The 18,347-nt window shown below is 42.6% G+C and overlaps 1 non-coding gene across 1 annotated transcript; it reads right to left on the reverse strand.

The window, feature by feature from the left end:
* Positions 1-10,242: 10,242 nt before the first annotated feature.
* LOC145414312 (5S ribosomal RNA) lies at positions 10,243-10,361 on the reverse strand. Its single transcript, XR_013899850.1, has one exon. It is a non-coding gene; the product is annotated as a 5S ribosomal RNA (ribosomal RNA).
* Between the last annotated feature and the right edge of the window lie 7,986 nt (positions 10,362-18,347).

Here is an 18,347-nt window from a genome sequence, read left to right on the forward strand (position 1 = left end):
GTTAACTAGATGTCGAAAATAACGTAAGTGTTGTATGTACAGTGTCAGGTAACGCAGATTTAGTGGCGCACACACACACACACACACACACACACACACACACACACACACACACACACACACACACACACACACACACACACACACACCACTGAGGAATCAAACACAAATGCATGCACCAGAAACCCAGCCCTTGTCACAGGAAAGAAAAAAAAAATTATCGTTTGTGTTTTTTTTCCTGCAAAGCCGATTTTTTTTCCACATGAACAAAGACGTATAAATAGATCCAGAGCCACAGGTGTTCTCTTCCCGCAATATTTGCTTTTTTATTTCCAGACTAACTCTATTGTTCAGATCTGTGTCAAATTGTGCAGTTGGTCGCTGTGCTTTTGTGTGTATTATTCTCACTGTTGTTTTATATGAGAAAGCACACTGTGAATTATTTGCTTTATTTATTACAAGCTCTATCGGATACGTTTATGTGAAGCTACAGAATGTGGTGAAAGTTTTTGGCGTATCAGGTAGAGCCAGGATTCTGGGGGCTTGAATGATGAGTGAATGGAAGCTTGGCCCATTGGAGTAGGCAAACTTGGGCTGTCTGGAAGTTGCTACTCCTCACCCTGCCCAAGGGTGGGAAAGGAGGTCCGGATGATGATGATGATGATGATGATGGTTATAAGCTGAGCAATAGTACAGTACACCCACTGAGAAATCAGTTTTTATCACTACACACATCTAAAACTGCACGAAAGTAAGGGTAGAATTTTGTAGTTTCCTCGCACAGTACAGTAAGTTGGTAGTCTATCAGTGGTTCCTATTTCTGGCCCTTGATATTTCACTCTAGTCAGTAATAGTAAAATTAATGTTAGAACACAGATTGGCCATGTGGAGAGGATGGGGAGTGAGAGACTGACGAGGAGAGTGTATGTGAATCAGATGGAGGGGAGGGGAGAGGGAGGGGGAGGGAAGGATGAGATGGAGGGATGGAGTGGAGAGGTGTATGAGAGAGGAGGGTGTGAGCTGGGAGCGGGGCAGTGAAATGGAGGGGGACAGGGCGATTTGTTTGTGGCCACCTCTTACGGGATTCAGGCGTCTGGCAATAGATAGATAGATAGATCCTCGTTAGGTGTCAGTGATGTTGTAATAAGCTTGGTTGTTCCCCAGACCAGATGTGACTCGGTAGTGAGAATTAAGTTACAGCGCGACACAGTTGTACTAACGATTTTCCATACCAAGGAGGAGATGGAGGAGGAGAAGGAGGAGGAAGAATAGGAAGGGGAACAAGAGAAGAGAAGAAGAAGATGAAGGAAAGAAGAAGAAGAAGAAGAAAAGGAGGAGAAGGAAAAGAAGAAGAAAAGGAGGAGAAGAACAACAACAACTACAACAGCAACAGCAACAAGAAAATCAAGGCGAAGGAAAGAAAGAGAACAGAAAGAAAGCAAGAAAGAAAAACAGAGACCGGAAGCCTCGAAAACACACACACACACACACACACACACACACACACACCAAAAAAAAATAAATCAAAGAATCCCAGAACAGTGATTCATCCTGCCGTGTTTGTGTGTGTGTTGTCACGTCTCACGCAGCTCGCAGAGAAGAGAGGTGTGAGCATTGGATTTATCAAGGTAAAACTCCCTTTGCCTTGGGATATAATCACACTCACACAGACCCCGTGAACCTTTGTGAGCGACAACACCCTTCGCTGTAAGATCTCACAAACTCACACTCATGTACCCTTTCTTGTAATAATCTCCCAAATTCACGCTCTTGAACTCTGTCTTGTAACTATCGCTCCTATCCACTCTCATATACCCTGTCTTGTAACCATCAGCCTACTGTACCTCTCACCTCAATGTACCTCGCACCTTTACCCAAGCCTAGATCCTGGAGAGGGACGCCTTCATGTGGTGGCACTTTTGTAACCGGGGCGGCTCCTCTGCCCACGTACACAAACGTTCCCCAACTCATTCCCTATCCCCCGAAAGGAAAATGGTGGATTGTATGGGAAGGGCAGCTGAAGTGTGGATCTGACTGACCTAATATTAACTTAATGTGACCCAGTTTGACCTGAAATAGCTTAAATGGACCTAGGTTAACTTAATGACGGAGTGGATTCTTCTTAGGCTATCATCTGTCGTGTCTGACCATAATATTAAATTGCTTTTTTGTTTGCACTTTATTGTGTGACTTGTAAAAGCTGATCCTTAGTGGTGTTACTCCCGCACACTGCACACAGAGCTATCCTTGTCAGTTATTGTTGTCTTGGATTGTCAGTTATCATTTGTAGGTCATCATTCATGCCAGGTCACATTGCTCTGTGACCTGGCATGAATGATAACAAGAAGCAGAGTTGTACAGTTCCCAAGAAGCAGAGTTGTACAGTACCGATTGGCCAGGTAAGCAGTTTTCTGTGTACCTGTCCAGAGCAGACCACTTAAGTGTCAAGTACCTGGTGGCTTAAGTGGACTGTGGTGGATCAGCACCGTACTGGTCGGGGACACACCACACCACGCCACACCAAAACCACACCGCACTACATCTCTCCCTCCCCACACCACATCTCACTTTCCTCACATCACACCTTGCCACATCACACCACACTGCACCACATCCCACCTTCCCCACACCTCATCACACGACACAGCCACATCCTAGCCCCACCACACCACAACACACCACTCCTCCACCATATCACACCCCCACCACACTACAGCACACCACTCCAGCACCACATCACACCCCCACCACACTTCGTCTTTCTAGCTGTCAGTATTGTCTTCGAACTCAACCACTCCCTCCATTATGGTTGGTGCCTCCTTACACACACACACACACACACACACACACACACACACACACACACACACACACACACACACACACACACACACACACACACACACACACACACACACACACACACACACACACATACGTACTTAATAATGACAATTTGCAAAGGCTGGAATGAATAACAGAACCAATAAACTTCGTGACATAAATACTTAATATTCCATCAGTTATTTATTTCCAGTTTAATACACCAAAGGCTTTTTTCCAGATTAATATAAAGCCCTGCCGTATGTGTGACTATATATCATTTTCATCAGGGATTGCCCAAAATATATTGCCTGTCGAACTTTTAAAATGAACTATTCCCAAGGCTATCGACCCATATAAGTGCTAATTCACCAGATAGATAGGAGATAGATAGATAGATAGCTAGATAGATAGATAGATAGATACACAGCTTAATCTTACAGTTGAAAAATAACAATCATATAACCAAATACAAGTTCCATTGTTTGAAAAGGTGTCATGATTAAAGGTAAATAGTCAATTGATTTTCGTTTCTCGACTTGGACAAAGGTTAGGACGCCCGTTCCTCCCACGCGTTAACAGACGGCATTGTATACCTTCACATGGCACCCCTTGGACACTGATACCCACCTTCTGGATCGAGTACTGTGTTAAGTCTGTGCAATTCAGGAGTGGTTTGGTGATTGTGGGTGTTTTATGACGCGTCGGTGTGTGTTTTGTTAGATCAGTGAATAATTATTATGTAGAGGATATTCAAGTCTTCAAACTCTTCCTGTCACGGTAAGGACTTAACTCACGATTTTATGATCAGTAGTCCATTCTTCACACACACACACACACACACACACACACACACACACACACACACACACACACCAATACCTGTAACAAGAGACAGCGCTTAGGGATAAATTCTTCACAAATATAATTCATTCTCTTCCTTCACTCAGACCATCTTAACCATCCACCAGTGTTCGTCCATCCCTCATCTTTTTATCCATCCACCCATCCACTCATCATCTGCACAATCATCCACTAAGTCCTAATAATTCAACTATGCAATTTTTCTCTCAATGTTCACCCATTAAGTCACCCATCCACATCAGTATTATCAAAATCGAGTGTCGGAAAATTCAGGTGTGTCCCTGATCAGTAACGATCAGGTTTAAAACACCTGAGGGTAGTAAATAGACCGCAATCCACATACAGGTAATTACAGGTAGAGAGGCCAAACTTTATTTATAATTTCTATCTGTAATGATTTTTAAAAAATCGAGGTTCTTCTTCCCGTCTGTAATCTTAGGCTCTGTGATAAGACCTTGAGTATCCAGCCATCCTTGTCTTATCCATACATTCAGCCACTTACCTGTTCCTTCACCTGCCATCCATTCGCCTCTCCAATCATTCATTCATTCATCCATCATGCTTCTCATCCATCAGTCAGTGTATCTTTGGCTTTTCTTGGTCAGTTATCATCATCATCATCATCATCATCATCATCACCATATCTTGTCGTCATCATCATTATATCTCGTCGTCAGAACCATCATCTTCATCATCGTCGTCATCATCATTATATGGCGTCGTCATCATCATCATCATTATATGGCGTCGTCATCATCATCATCATTATATGGCGTCGTCATCATCATGATCATTATATGGCGTCGTCATCATCATCATTATATCATCATCATCATCATCATCCAATTCCCACTTTTATAAGGTGGACTTGATATAGCAACTGAAAAACTGGAAAATATAAACAAAAATGAAGACACTAACATTAGCATACTCAGCGTAAACCAGCCTCATCTCCAGTCGCCCACCAGTCACACTATATTTTCCTTGCAGTCAGTTATCTTGAATTTTTTGTCAGTCCTTCTTATCTCTTTCTGTTTATCTACAGTATACGTATTTGTTAGATCATCTGTCTGTCTGTCTGTCTATCTATGTATCAGTCTGTCTGTCTGTCCATGTCTTTTCTGTTTACTGTATTTATTTATATATCTGTATATATCTGTCTGCCTGTCTCTCTACCTTTATCTCTTTCAGTCTGTTTATCTGTCTATCTATATGTCACCCTAGTTATCTATATCATCTATATCTATCTGTCTATCTGTATATATCTGTCTGCCTGTCTATCTACCTTTATCTCTTTCAGTCTGTCTATCTGTCTATCTATATCTGTCACCCTATGTATCTATATCATCTATATCTATCTGTCTATCTGTCTATATCTGTCTGTTTGTATATCTGTCAATCTGTCTCTATATATCAATCTATACGTCTGTCTGTCTATCTGTCTATCTCTTTATATCTATCTATGTCTGTCTACCTATCTATTTATCTGTCTGTCTGTTTGCCTGTCAATCAGTCAACCTATTTATCCATCTATATCTATCCATCTATCTATCTATCCATTTGTCTGCCATTATCTACACACCTGTCTCAGTGCAACATCTTTACCCAACCCCTTAAGACACCCACCCTCCTTCGACCCACTCTCAGTTGAATAAAATCGTCTGGCGCGTTTTTCCGACCACGAGAGAATGTATCTATTTACCAGGCTATCGCTATATATATCTATCTATCTTTGCTGTCTGATCCTGGCCTTAGAGTCTATTTTATGACTATCTGTTTATCTATCGCGGTTAGTCTATCTGTCTGGTCATCAATCTGTCTTTTTTTTATAAATATCTTTTTATCTATTAGTCTGTATCTGCCACTTTATATATTTGTCTATGTAATTGTCTATCTATCCTTTGCCAGACGCCTTAATCCCGTAAGGGGTGGCCACAAACAAATCGCCTCCATGTCTCCCTGTCCCCCCGCCATTTCACTGCCCTGCTCCCAGCTAACACACCCCCTCTCTCTCATATATCTCTGCATCCCTCCACATCATCCTTGGCCTCCCCCTCCCTCCCCCCCCTCCACCTTACTCACGTACACTCCTCGTCAGTCTCTCACTCTCCATCCTCTCCACATGTCTGTCTGTCAATTTGGCCCATATTCTCGTCAAAGAAGCTCCCTAACACCTCTTGCTTAGCGATTTATTTTTGGACATGGCCGAATAATATTCTTTCGAACTTCCGAAATACAGACTAGGACAGTAAGGTGTAATGAGCAAAATAAATTGCTTAGGAAAAGGTATTAGGGAGCTTCCTTAACCGATGAGAATACGGATTTTTTTTTTTTTTTTTTTTTTTTTGTCAGTCTGTCTTTTAGTCTCCGTGGGCATTGACGTCCGAGTGAGGGTTGTTAATTGTTCACTAAGTGCCACTCAAGGGTTAGCGACTGGTCAATCTCTCCTTAAATGCCTGGACTAAAGAGCCTAGCCCAGGATCCCAACGATCCTGATGGGACGGTAAAGCATTGGATAACAGCTAGGTCGATATTCCTGCTTGTTATTCCTTATCTTGTTCTCTGTTTATCTCATCAGTATGTCATTCTGTATCTGTCATCCCATATATGTCTTCGTATCTACTGTATCTATCTCAGTCTGTATCTATCAGTCTGTATAACTGTCAGTGTGTACTCCTGTCTGTCTGTAATGTAATGTATATCTGCCAGTTTATATGTGTAAGTGTCTTTCTGTGTCTCTCCTTCTGTAAATCTATGTATCTTCCAGTCTCTGTCCATCTAAATCCATCTAACTGTTTATATATTCATCCGCCTGTCTAATAATTTAATCACATCCCTAAAACTCGCGGCCTGGGTCATGGAGTGTGAAGGAACAGGCAGGCCAAACATTTTTCAAGGACTTGCTGATCCCCTCCTTCGGCTGTGCTTGGAGGTCCCTTGAGTTGTGAGTGGCTTGTGATTGAGTTGTAAGTGGCTTGTGATTGAGTTGTGAGTGGCTTGTGATTGAGTTGTGCGTGGCTTGTGATTGAGTTGTGCGTGGCTTGTGATTGAGTTGTAGTTGAGTCTGTCCTTGTGTTATATTTGCCTTGTGTTTGCATTACTCCTTCGAATGTATCTTGCCTTGACCTTCGGATTGCGTTGGAGTTTAAGCTTAGAATGTGCTCCATATGTGATTGATTTGCACTCAGGTCATCTTAGGCCTGTAGTTATATTGGTTCTTGCAGTTGTTTCATATTTTCTTCTAGTTACACTCGAGATGCTGCAGGTTATCTTTGTGGCGCTTGAGAGGTGATTGAAAGGAGTTTGAAATATTATAATGATGGCTTAAAATTTCCTCGGAACATGTCATTAATTTCCTTAAAGCTTTTCGTGCCTATTTCTTTTGAGTCATAGAAAAATATCTCTCAGAACACTGAAGAAAATCATTATCACATTCTTAGCACTCCTTTATTTGCACAGCGAAAGCACAGAACAACCGATGATGCACAGAAATAAAGAATCAGCATCGAATAAAAAAAATGCACTCAGCCCACCACAGACACACACTACATAGTTCATAATAAAAACACATAATTGTAACTTTGTCCACAACATTTGAATGACCGAATCGGAGTGCAAATGTCACAATCGGAATACGACGCTTTGCACACTCTGACAGATGTGTTTTGTTTGTCTGTCTTGGTTGTGTGTGTGTGTATGTGTGTGTGTGTGTGTGTGTGTGTGTGTGTGTGTGTGTGTGTGTGTGTGTGTGTGTGTAGTTTATATGTTGTTTTTGTATGTGTTTGTGTCTTCCCTATAATGACCTCAGTGTGGTGTTTATGTTTTATTTCTGAATGATTTTGGGCTCTTATGTTTTTGTTTATATGGAGTATGTGTGTGTGTGTGTGTGTGTGTGTGTGTGTGTGTGTGTGTGTGTGTGTGTGTGTGTGTGTGTGTGTGTGTGTGTGTGTGTGTGTGTGTGTGTGTGTGTGTGTGTGTGTGTGTGTGTGTGTGTGTGTGGAGGGGGATGTTTTTTCCGTGTGTTGTTTGTGTTTTTGTTGTTTACTTCCAGGTTTGTGTTTGTGTCCTTGCGTGCTTGTGTCTATGGTGTTTGTGTCAGCACTGTCTGCCTCTGTCTGTGCCTGCGTTTTTTTCTCTATATGGCAATGGGTTGTTTGTGTGTGTGTTTTTTGTGATGTATGTGTGTATGGTGTTTGTGTCTGTCCGTGTGCTGCTTGTGTCTGTGCCATGTTTATGCCTGTATGTTGTTTGTGTCTCTGTGTTGCGTGTGTTTGTTTGGTGTATGTGTCTGTGTTGACTGCGGTGTTTGTGTGCGCTTGTGTCTCTTGGCTGTGTCTATATTGCGTGAATGTACAGTGTGTGTGTGTGTGTGTGTGTGTGTGTGTGTGTGTGTGTGTGTGTGTGTGTGTTGGTGTCTGTCCGTTTGGTGCTATGATGTGTGTGTGTATTGGTGTCTGTCCGTTTGGTGCTATGATGTGTGTATATCGTGGATAGTCCTTACCCAAGTGTGACGCCTTGTGCATGAAGCCCTTTCTGCCTGAGTGACGTGACATACACTCACACAGACGGCATAGAGCTTTGTAGAGCCGGTTAAACACGGCCGCTTTCAAACCAAGCCATGTCTGACACTGAGAGGACGCTGGTGTGGGATTCTGATCTATTTTGAAAGGCAAAAACTAGATGAATGAACTCTGTTGCCTTCTGTTTCTAGCGGAGTTGTTGTGACTGTAGGTACTGTCCTTGCTCTTATTTTGTCATAATTCTCGCTCATTAGACGCAAGGTATATGAGAGCGGGACAGTAAACTTTTTTGTTCTTTCTGCACGTTAAAAAAAAGAAAAAAGGAAAGAACTATTAGCCAGTGAAATTGTCCCCTAGGAAAAAATGTTGTCCAAAGGAAATTTTTCATGAACTTTTCCCTGGCCAGTCTGTGCTATCAAAGGGTGTACCAGTTTTACAAGATGGACTTTCTCACAATATATATATATATATATATATATATATATATATATATATATATATATATATATATATATATATATATATATATATATATATATATATGAGTGGAACAGGTGCAATAGATGATGTCTGTTAGGTATGAGAATGCTGAGAATACGCTAGGAAGGCATATGACCATCCCCATCATAGTCATAATTAAGATCACCACCATAGCTACCACGACAACCATCACCGACATAGCTACCACCACCATCATCATCATAGCTACCACCACCATCACCGTCAGCGCTACCACCACCACCACCACTGTCACCACCATAACTACCATCACCACCACCACCACCACCCTAGCTACCACCACAACCACCACCATAACTACCACCAACACCTATTACTATCACCACCACCACCACCCTAGCTACCACCACTATCACCGTCAGCGCTACCACCACCACTACCATCATCATAGCTACCATCACCACCATAGCTACCATCACCACCACCATTACCACCATATCTACCACCACCACCACCATGACCTCTATATCTGCTACCACCACCACCATCACCACCATATCTACCACCACCACCACCACCAGTATGCAGTATCTCTCTCGTCTCTTTCTACACGTCAGTATACATGGCCACCAGCGAGTTTTGGGCCACAAGGAAGTTGAAAATACCAACTTTCATAAATGTCGAAGTATCAACACAAATTGCGTTTCAAATGGCAAAATATCGCCTGGAAACTTGACATAATTCCAAATACTGACTAATGTTTGGCTTCGATTTTGAGGTAAATAAGGATTTTGACGTAAATAAGGAATCTGCTGTAAATAAGGACATTGCCGTAAAACAAGGAAATTGACAAATAAGGACTGCCGTAAATAAGGAAATTGGTGTAAATAAGGAAATTAATGTAAAAAAGGAAATTGACGTAAATAAATAAGGATATTTCGAAAATAAGGAAATTGGCGTAAATAATGAAATTGACGTAAATAAGGAAATTGGCGTAAATAATGAAATTGACGTAAATAAGGAAATTGGCGTAAATAATGAAATTGACGTAAATAAGGAAATTGGCGTAAATAAATTCACAAATAAGGAAATTGGCGTAAATTAGGAAATTGCCATTAATAAGGAAACTGGTGTAAATATGGAAATTGGTGTAATTAAGGACATTGGCGTAAATATGGACATTGACATATATAAAGAAATAGACATAAGTAAGGAAATTGGCGTAGACAAGAAAATTGACAAATAAGGAAATTGGCGAAGATAAGGAAATTGACGTAAATAAGGAAATTGACGTAAATAAGGATATTGCCATAAATAAGGAAATTGGCGTCAATAAGGAAATTGACTCAAAGTAGAATATCGATGACCGTCAGTATTTTCACCGAGTTTGAGAAATTGCTAATCTTTTTTTCCTTTTTCACAGCTAAATTGCAGCATAAAATCGTGTTAAGGCAAAGCTCATTCATTCATTCATTGCCAGACGCCATGTATCCCAGACGGGGTGGCCAAGGGCTTAGAGTTAATTGTTTTACAGGGAGGGGCACTAATCCTCCACCAACCCCACTTGACGTAGGGATGCCAACAGCATCTGGTGTTCCCAGGCGGTCACCCATCCAAGTGCTAACCAGACCCAACGTTGCTTAACTTCGCTGATCGGATGGGAAGCGGTGTACTCAACGTGGCATGGCCGTTGGCTAAGGCAAAGCTATTTTCACATATTTATCTGTTTTCAGGGCGATTGATTCTGGTATTACAAAAATTAGTTGTGTCAGTATTTTCATGTTCCTCTCAATATCTATCTATCTATCTATATACCTAGGCTGCTTCCCCCAAGGAAAGGGAGGTAGCCGAGACAGGACGACACACTCCCCATTTACTCATCCATTCAAACACATTCATTCGCATCTTAGAATGTGTTTGAATGGATGAGTAAATGAGTAAATATCCAGTGGCCAATAAGGGTTTTAAGAAGAATATGACTTTCTGTATGATGATTGTCCACTGTAATTGCTCTCGTGTGGTTAATAGGCGTTTGAATAAGCTTTCTTCAATACCCACCATCAAGATACCGCAGCTTTAAGATCGAGAAATGAGACTGGAAGCAAGGACAGGCAGTGAGATGGAGCGCGAGGACGTGGCGGCTGTGTTGCAAAGCTCCCAAGGAATTTATTGCAACGGGAAGACTGCAATAATGGGAGGCTCTCTGGGAAGGGGTATGGGAGGAATTTGGGCTACAGTATAGATGGTGTGTGTGTGTGTGTGTGTGTGTGTGTGTGTGGAGAGAGAGAGAGAGAGAGAGAGGAATGTAATCGGATTGTGGGGCAGGGAATGGAAGATGAGAGGAATTGGTGGGTGCAAGGAGAGAGAGAGAGAGAGAGAGAGAGAGAGAGAGGGAGGGGGGGAGACAGACAGACAGACAAACATAACCATCAAGCGGAGTAAATGTTAACCAGCATCATCACCATCACTTGCTGTTGCATTAACCAAATCGAAATGACCTGTCAGTTTCCGGGGTCAATTATTTAGGAACAGACTAATTGATCGTTTGAGGACATTTCCGGAACAATTCTTGTTTCATTCATGTTTAGGTCGGGTCAGATGAACTTTGATCCAGGTTAATTATAGGTCAGCGAGGTCAAGGTCGTTCCAGTCAAGCTACTTAGTGATCCGTCAGGCTCCTCTTTTCCAGTCTGACCAAGTTATATCAATTTTCATTCAAACTGACTGAGGTTAATTTAGGTCGCTTGGTGTCATTCATTTAGACTCCTCATATTCATTCCCCCCCTCGTCAGGTCAGTGGGAATAAGTTCATGGTAATTCAGGTACAATTAGATCCACTTGGAACCTAATTGCCCTTTCAGCGCTAGTTAGATTAATTCACATTCAGGCAGGTTCATGAATGCCACTTCCCACGCCCATTTCGTCAGGTCGTTTCGGGAGAGTAAAAGACGACGTAGATCAAGCTAGGTCGAATGAGGTCAAAATAAGCTCATTCAGATGCAGGATAGGCTCATTTTTAAGTTATTTAGGAATATTCAAGGCCTTCATATATTCCCAGTTTTTTTTTAAAGTCAGTCCAGGGCCATTTCGTTTCATGTTTGTGCTCTCTTCACTTTACCTTGGCCCAAAATTGCCTTCCTTCCATCATGAGTGCTGAGTTATAGTGTTAGATTAACGCTAGAATAATATGGTAGTCACGAAGAAGTGTTACAGAAAGTGCAGCCAGTCCTTTTCTGCCACTGACTTACGTGAAATAAGCTCGATAAGGATAAAACTTAAGGCCAAGTTAATGTGGATGAAATATAGTTAGGTCTAAGTAAGGTCTTTAAGTTAGATTATTAGGTGTAGTTACGGTCTTTAAGTTAGATTATTAGGTGTAGTTACGGTCTTTAAGTTAGATTATTAGGTATAATTACGGTCTTTAAGTTAGATTATTAGTACGGTCTTTAAGTTAGATTATTAGGTCTAGTTACGGTCTTTAAGTTAGATTATTAGGTGTAGTTACGGTCTTTAAGTTAGATTATTAGGTGTAATTACGGTCTTTAAGTTAGATTATTAGGTGTAGTTACGGTCTTTAAGTTAGATTATTAGGTGTAATTACGGTCTTTAAGTTAGATTATTAGGTCTAGTTACGGTCTTTAAGTTAGATTATTAGGTGTAGTTACGGCCTGTAAGTTAGATTAATTGAGATCCAAGCACATCCACTCAGCTCGTCAAATCCATTCTTGTCATTCTACTTTATCGAGCTACGTACAGACCCAGGTGAAGATCCGTGCAGCACTATTTCTGCCAATTTGGATTTTTCAGGTCTGCAGCATCAGTTAGGTCAGCATAGATTGATTCAGATTATGCATGTCAAAGCGTGTGCCAAAAATCAGTCTCATCGATGCAGTGCTTCTTGAGATATGAAATTTTAGATCCGTCAGACACTTTCAGATATTTCAAAACCCACCCGATCGATTTAGGTCAAAGTACATCATTTGAGATCATGCAGTTGAAGGCGTGTACTAAAAATAAACCCAATCAGTACATTAGTTTTTGATATATTTTAATTCATGTATCTCAGGACTGGGTAGCACATGGGCAGAGAGGAGTGGACAGGATGGGCTGGGAAGAATGTGATGGATGATGGATTACGACTGACGAAATGTACCCAGTGATTATGTGGGCTGGGAGCAGGGCAGTGAAATGGCGGGGGACAGGGCGACATGGAGGCGATTTGTTTGTGGTCACCCCTTACGGGATTAAGGAGTCTGGCAATAGATAGATAGGTAGACAGGTTATGGACATTGTAGGCTGCCTGATGTACTCCTTTTACCCTAACTTGGCCCAGATTTTCGTCCTTTTGCAGCATACGTCATGTAGCTAAGTAACAGAATAACATTATACTATGAATACATTCTTTCCACAGCACTTCTTCGTGACTAGTATAATAATCTGGTGTCAATCTCTTCTTAGAAAGGATTGTTTATGATGGAGAGATTGTAATTTTAGGACAGGTTAGAGGAGGAGTATAGTCGAGGAAGCTGGGGTACAGTATGTGAAGACTGACTGTGTGTGGGTAGTGGCGATGGCGGTGGGTGGGTGTGGGACTGACGTGGTTGGTGGGTGGTTGCCCTGGTGGGTGGTGGGGCAGGGGGAGGGTACAAGTAACACACTATATATATTGGCTGGTATGGACGTAGAGATGGATTAAGATAAAATTGTCTCCCCAGAGTAGGAGAAAACGAAAGGGGAGAAAATAACCACTGCCTTGCTTTCATGTACCTAGCATCTCACAACTTATAATGAGAGAGAGAGAGAGAGAGAGAGAGAGAGAGAGAGAATAAGAGCAGGATTAAGATAAGCCACTTCCAATAGCAGATGTTTACTTGCCTGAGCTGGGAGAGATTTTTTTTTATTTTTTATTTCGGGAGGAGTGACAGCCAACATTATTTTTTTTACCACGTTTATCACACTGCTTATTTCCCTTTTTATTTTCCTTCTCTTTTCTATAAGGATCTCTGAATATCGGCAGTGAAATCGTAAATGGGAGTTTTTTAATACACCATTGGAGTCAACACAGCCATGGAGCAAAAGACTAAGCGAGATGTGTGTGTGTGTGTGTGTGTGTGTGTGTGTGTGTGTGTCAGGTTCAGCGATCATTTCACACTTCATCCCCACTCTCCCTATTCTCAGCATACTACTTACTTCCTACTATTTTGCTGCTGTCTGTCTCACTCTTCCTCTCTCATCAGTCATTGTCTCTGTACAAATTCTTTTCCATATATTCCCATCTTGACTCTTCCCTAATGCACCACGTATTTGGCATCTTGTTTCACGTCCTGTAATCTTTTTTGTATCCTTTTCTTGCCGCACCGTTTCATTAATATTGCAATACACAATTCTTCTCCCCCAATCGACATATTCTCAATTGCTTCGACGTACCAAACATGAACCGAATTCCGTCCATTATGAAATTGCTTAGTCTGGAATGGACTCGACTTGCTTTTACAAATTGATGAAGATTATCGGAAACCAGGAAGTAGGAAAAAAAAAAGCAATTTCCTGGATGCATGTACGCTATATTTTATGTTGCAACGCTGCTTGTAAAAATATTCATATTTTTCGACGACGTTATCAGTTACTTATTTTAATTTGAAATCATATCGAAGTTACATGAAAAATGAAAAAAAAAAAAAAATAGTGTGTCCTGGCAGAGTGGTTGGTGGTAGTGTGTCGATATGACAACCTTACCTTATACTTGGCTAGCATGAGCGAGGGAGGTTTCTAGATATCACTCTCCCTTGGGAAAGAAGATGCGGTCCTCCAGTATAATTCACAAAGACAGAATTATATATAAATTCTGAGTTACATCTTTCGTTATGCATTTAGCGAAACTACGTACCTGCTATCGGGTCATATTAGCTCTAAAAAAGGTAACTCGCTGCATTTTCTTCCTTTAGCTGTTAAATTCTGCCCAGGACATGTAATATATTCTTGTGTATTACTCTCTCAAATTACTTTCTCAGATTACTTTCTCAGGTTACTTTGTTACTGAAAGGGAGCAATGCAGGTGTGAGAGAATGATGTTGAGGTGTTAGTTGCAAATTACAGAGCTTAGAAAGAGCTAGAAATTCCGCTAGGCTGGTGAGAAGAGGGGGGGCAGTGTCTTTGTGTGTGTGTGTGTGTGTGTGTGTGTGTGTGTGTGTGTGTGTGTGTGTGTAGAGCTTTTTTTCATTCATATCAACCCACACGGACGTGCTATTATTCCTAACGTCAGACTAAATTATTTGGGTGTGAAAAATGCCAAGAAATCTGAAGGTTATACCCGGACCAGCCTCAGTGGGACGGAAAGGTGTGTGTGGTCTGTGTATCTGTGTAGTACTGTGTAGCTGTACTTAACTCAGGGCAATGCTGGAGGGTAGAGTACACTTACATTACACTATATCAATACCTCTCTCTCTCTCTCTCTCTCTCTCTCTCTCTCTCTCTCTCTCACACACACACACACACACACACACACACACACACACACACACACACACACACACACACACACACACACACACACACACACACACAGTGCCCCCAGTCCACTACCAGTGACCTCTCCCCCGGAGCATCATCGGCGTCGGAAGGCAAAGCTAGCTCGCTCACCCACTCACTCACGCGCTGGCTCACTCACTCTCTCTTATTATGACAGATCACCCTCAACGCTAGAGGGCACTTGGTGATTCTAACTCATAACCTCTCTCCCTTACAAACTCTCTCTCACTTACTGACTCCCTCACAAACTCTCTCTCACTCACTGACTCCCTCACAAACTCTCTCTCACTCACTGACTCCCTCACAAACTCTCTCACGCACTCACTCCCTCACAAACTCTCTCACGCACTCACTCCCTCACAAACTCTCTCACGCACTCACTCCCTCACAAACTCCCTTGCTCACTCACTCCCTCACAAACTCTCTTGCTCACTCACTCCCTCACAAACTCTCTTGCTCACTCACTCACTCACAAACTCTCTTGCTCACTCACTCACTCACAAACTCTCTTGCTCACTCACTCACTCACAAACTCTCTTGCTCACTCACTCACTCACAAACTCTCTCACTCACTCACTCACTCACAAACTCTCTCGCTTACTCACTCCCTCACAAACTCTCTTGCTCACTCACTCACAAACTTTCTCACTTACTCACTCCCTCTCTCACTCCACCAGATCATCGTCGATGTTGGAAGGCTGAATTCGAGTGCCACAATGGTCAGTGCATCCGGCCGGGGCAGGTGTGTGACGGGGTATGGCACTGCCGGGACCACTCCGACGAGCTGCACTGCCGATCAGGTCAGTCACGGGGGCACTGTCGGGTCACTGGTACTGCAACACAGGTCAGTCAGGTCAATATAGCGTAATTTCTTTGCCAAACTCCATGGTGTTCGGAGGAAGTGGAGGGTAAGGAGAGCCTGCTAGGACAGCGAGATTAGATGGCAACAACATAATTTTAATTTGTCCTACTATGCACCCGTTTTCAGAAAGCGTAGTAAATGATGGGAATATTGATTAAGCTTGAGGCAGAAGGCGTGGGGTCACAGAATGATGAGGGAAAACCAGCGAGCCATAACATCAAATAAGAAGAAATCCATCCCCTTAGGTAAATGGTGGATTGAGGTCGCTATGTGATGTAGATAAGTGGATGGAAGGTGGAAGAGATGTGATAAAGAGCTGCATGATAAGAGCCAGGAAAAAGACACAGGAAAAGAGTTTGATTTTAGAGCCTCCGGGAGCGGCTTTGTCTTTGTCTCTCACTGATGATTTTTGGAGGCGAGGTGCATCATTCCCAGAGACTTTAGCGTCATGAACCCACACCACACCACACAAAATCACCCTCCCACACCACACCACACAAAATCACCCTCCCACACCACACCACACCACACAAAATCACCCTCCCACACCACACCACACCACACAAAATCACCCTCCCACACCACACCACACCACACAAAATCACCCTCCTACACCACACCACACCACACAAAATCACCCTCCCACATCACACCACACCACACAAAATCACCCTCCCACACCACACCACACAAAATCACCCTCCCACACCACACCACACAAAATCACCCTCCCACACCACACAACCCCCTATTACCCTCCTACACTACACCACACCTAGGACATTAACCAAAGGGCCCCGAAGCTCCCGCATCTAATACATTTATATTTTGTTCAAATCCCTTGGTTCTGGTGACGTATGTTATTTATTTATTTTTCCTTATTCTTTCCATCTCCACGCGGATATATTCAACACAGGTGAGATCTCAGGTGAGGGGGGGACTAATTAAGGCTTCATCTACCTCCTCCAGGTAAACGCGTCTCTCATACACAAACTATAATCGCTTAGTCGTGATAGGAATACCCCCTCCCCCCTTCCAGAAAAAAATATTGCAGTGTTGAAAAAGTAATAATAATAATAATAATAATAATAATAATTATCTATCTATCTATAGCCCGACGCCCTAATCCCGCAAAGTGTGGCCGCAGACAAAACGCCTCCAAATCACTCTGTCACCCACCATTTGACTACCCTCCCCCCAACTCACCCCCCCCTCCCTCATATACCTCTCAACTCCATCCCTCCACCTCATCCTCGGTCTACCTATCCCTCTCCCTCCCTCCACCTCACCTACATACATGATGATGATGATAAAGACTGATAGCAACTGGCAGATTGTAATAAGGACTGGATGGAGAAAGTGTTTGAGAATGAGGAACAGTGAGTGAGGGATGAGAGAGTGAGTAGTGTGTGAGGAAGTGGGAGTGATAATATACTAGAGAAGATGAGTGAGAGAGAAGTGAGTAAGAAAGTAAAAGTGACATTGTGTGAGTGACAGGATGAGCGAGTGAGTGAGAAAGAATGAGTGGCCTTGTGTGAGTGAGAGGATAAGGAGAGAGAGGAGTGAGAAAGGGAGAGTGGGATTGTGTGAGTGAGAGGATGAGCGAGTGAGTGAGAATGTGAGTGGCAATGTGTGAGTGAGAGGACAAGAGAGAGAGGAGTGAGAACGGGAGAGTGGGATTGTGTGAGTGAGAGAATGAGCGAGTGAGTGAGAAAGTAAGAGCGACAGAGTGTGAGTGAGAGGATGAGTGAGTGAGTGAGGAAGTAAGAGTGGGATTTTGTAAGTGAGAGAGAGAGAATATAAGTAGTGTGAAAAAATAATAATCATTTAAAAAAAGAACGCACAGAAAGAATGACGGAGAAGGCTGGAGAAAAACTAGCTTCAAATACCTGTAGTACCTACCAACTTGAACATGCTTGGGGTTTCATTTGCTTGGGACTTGTCTTGGAAAGATCATATTACATCTCTTGTAAAATCTGCTTCCAAGCAATTGGGTGTGCTAAGCCGACTCCGTTCCTTCTTTGCCCCTGCACAATTGTTGACTCTATACAGGGGTCTTATCCGCCCCTGTGTGGAGTACAACTCTCATGTGTGGGGAGGCTCCCCACATACAGCTCTTCTCAATAGGGTGGAGTCAAAGGCTTTTCGTCTCATTAACTATCTCCTTCTTACTGACTCCCTTCAACCTCTGTCTCTTCGCCGCAATGTTGCATCTTTATCTCTTTTCTATCGCTACTTCAATGGTCACTGTTCCTCTGAACTGTCCGCATGCATTCCTCCACTACTACGAC

This window comes from Coenobita brevimanus, chromosome 98, assembly GCF_032717465.1.
Source record: "Coenobita brevimanus isolate Jiangsu-jjx chromosome 98, ASM3271746v2, whole genome shotgun sequence".
Taxonomy (NCBI): Eukaryota; Metazoa; Arthropoda; class Malacostraca; order Decapoda; family Coenobitidae; genus Coenobita; species Coenobita brevimanus.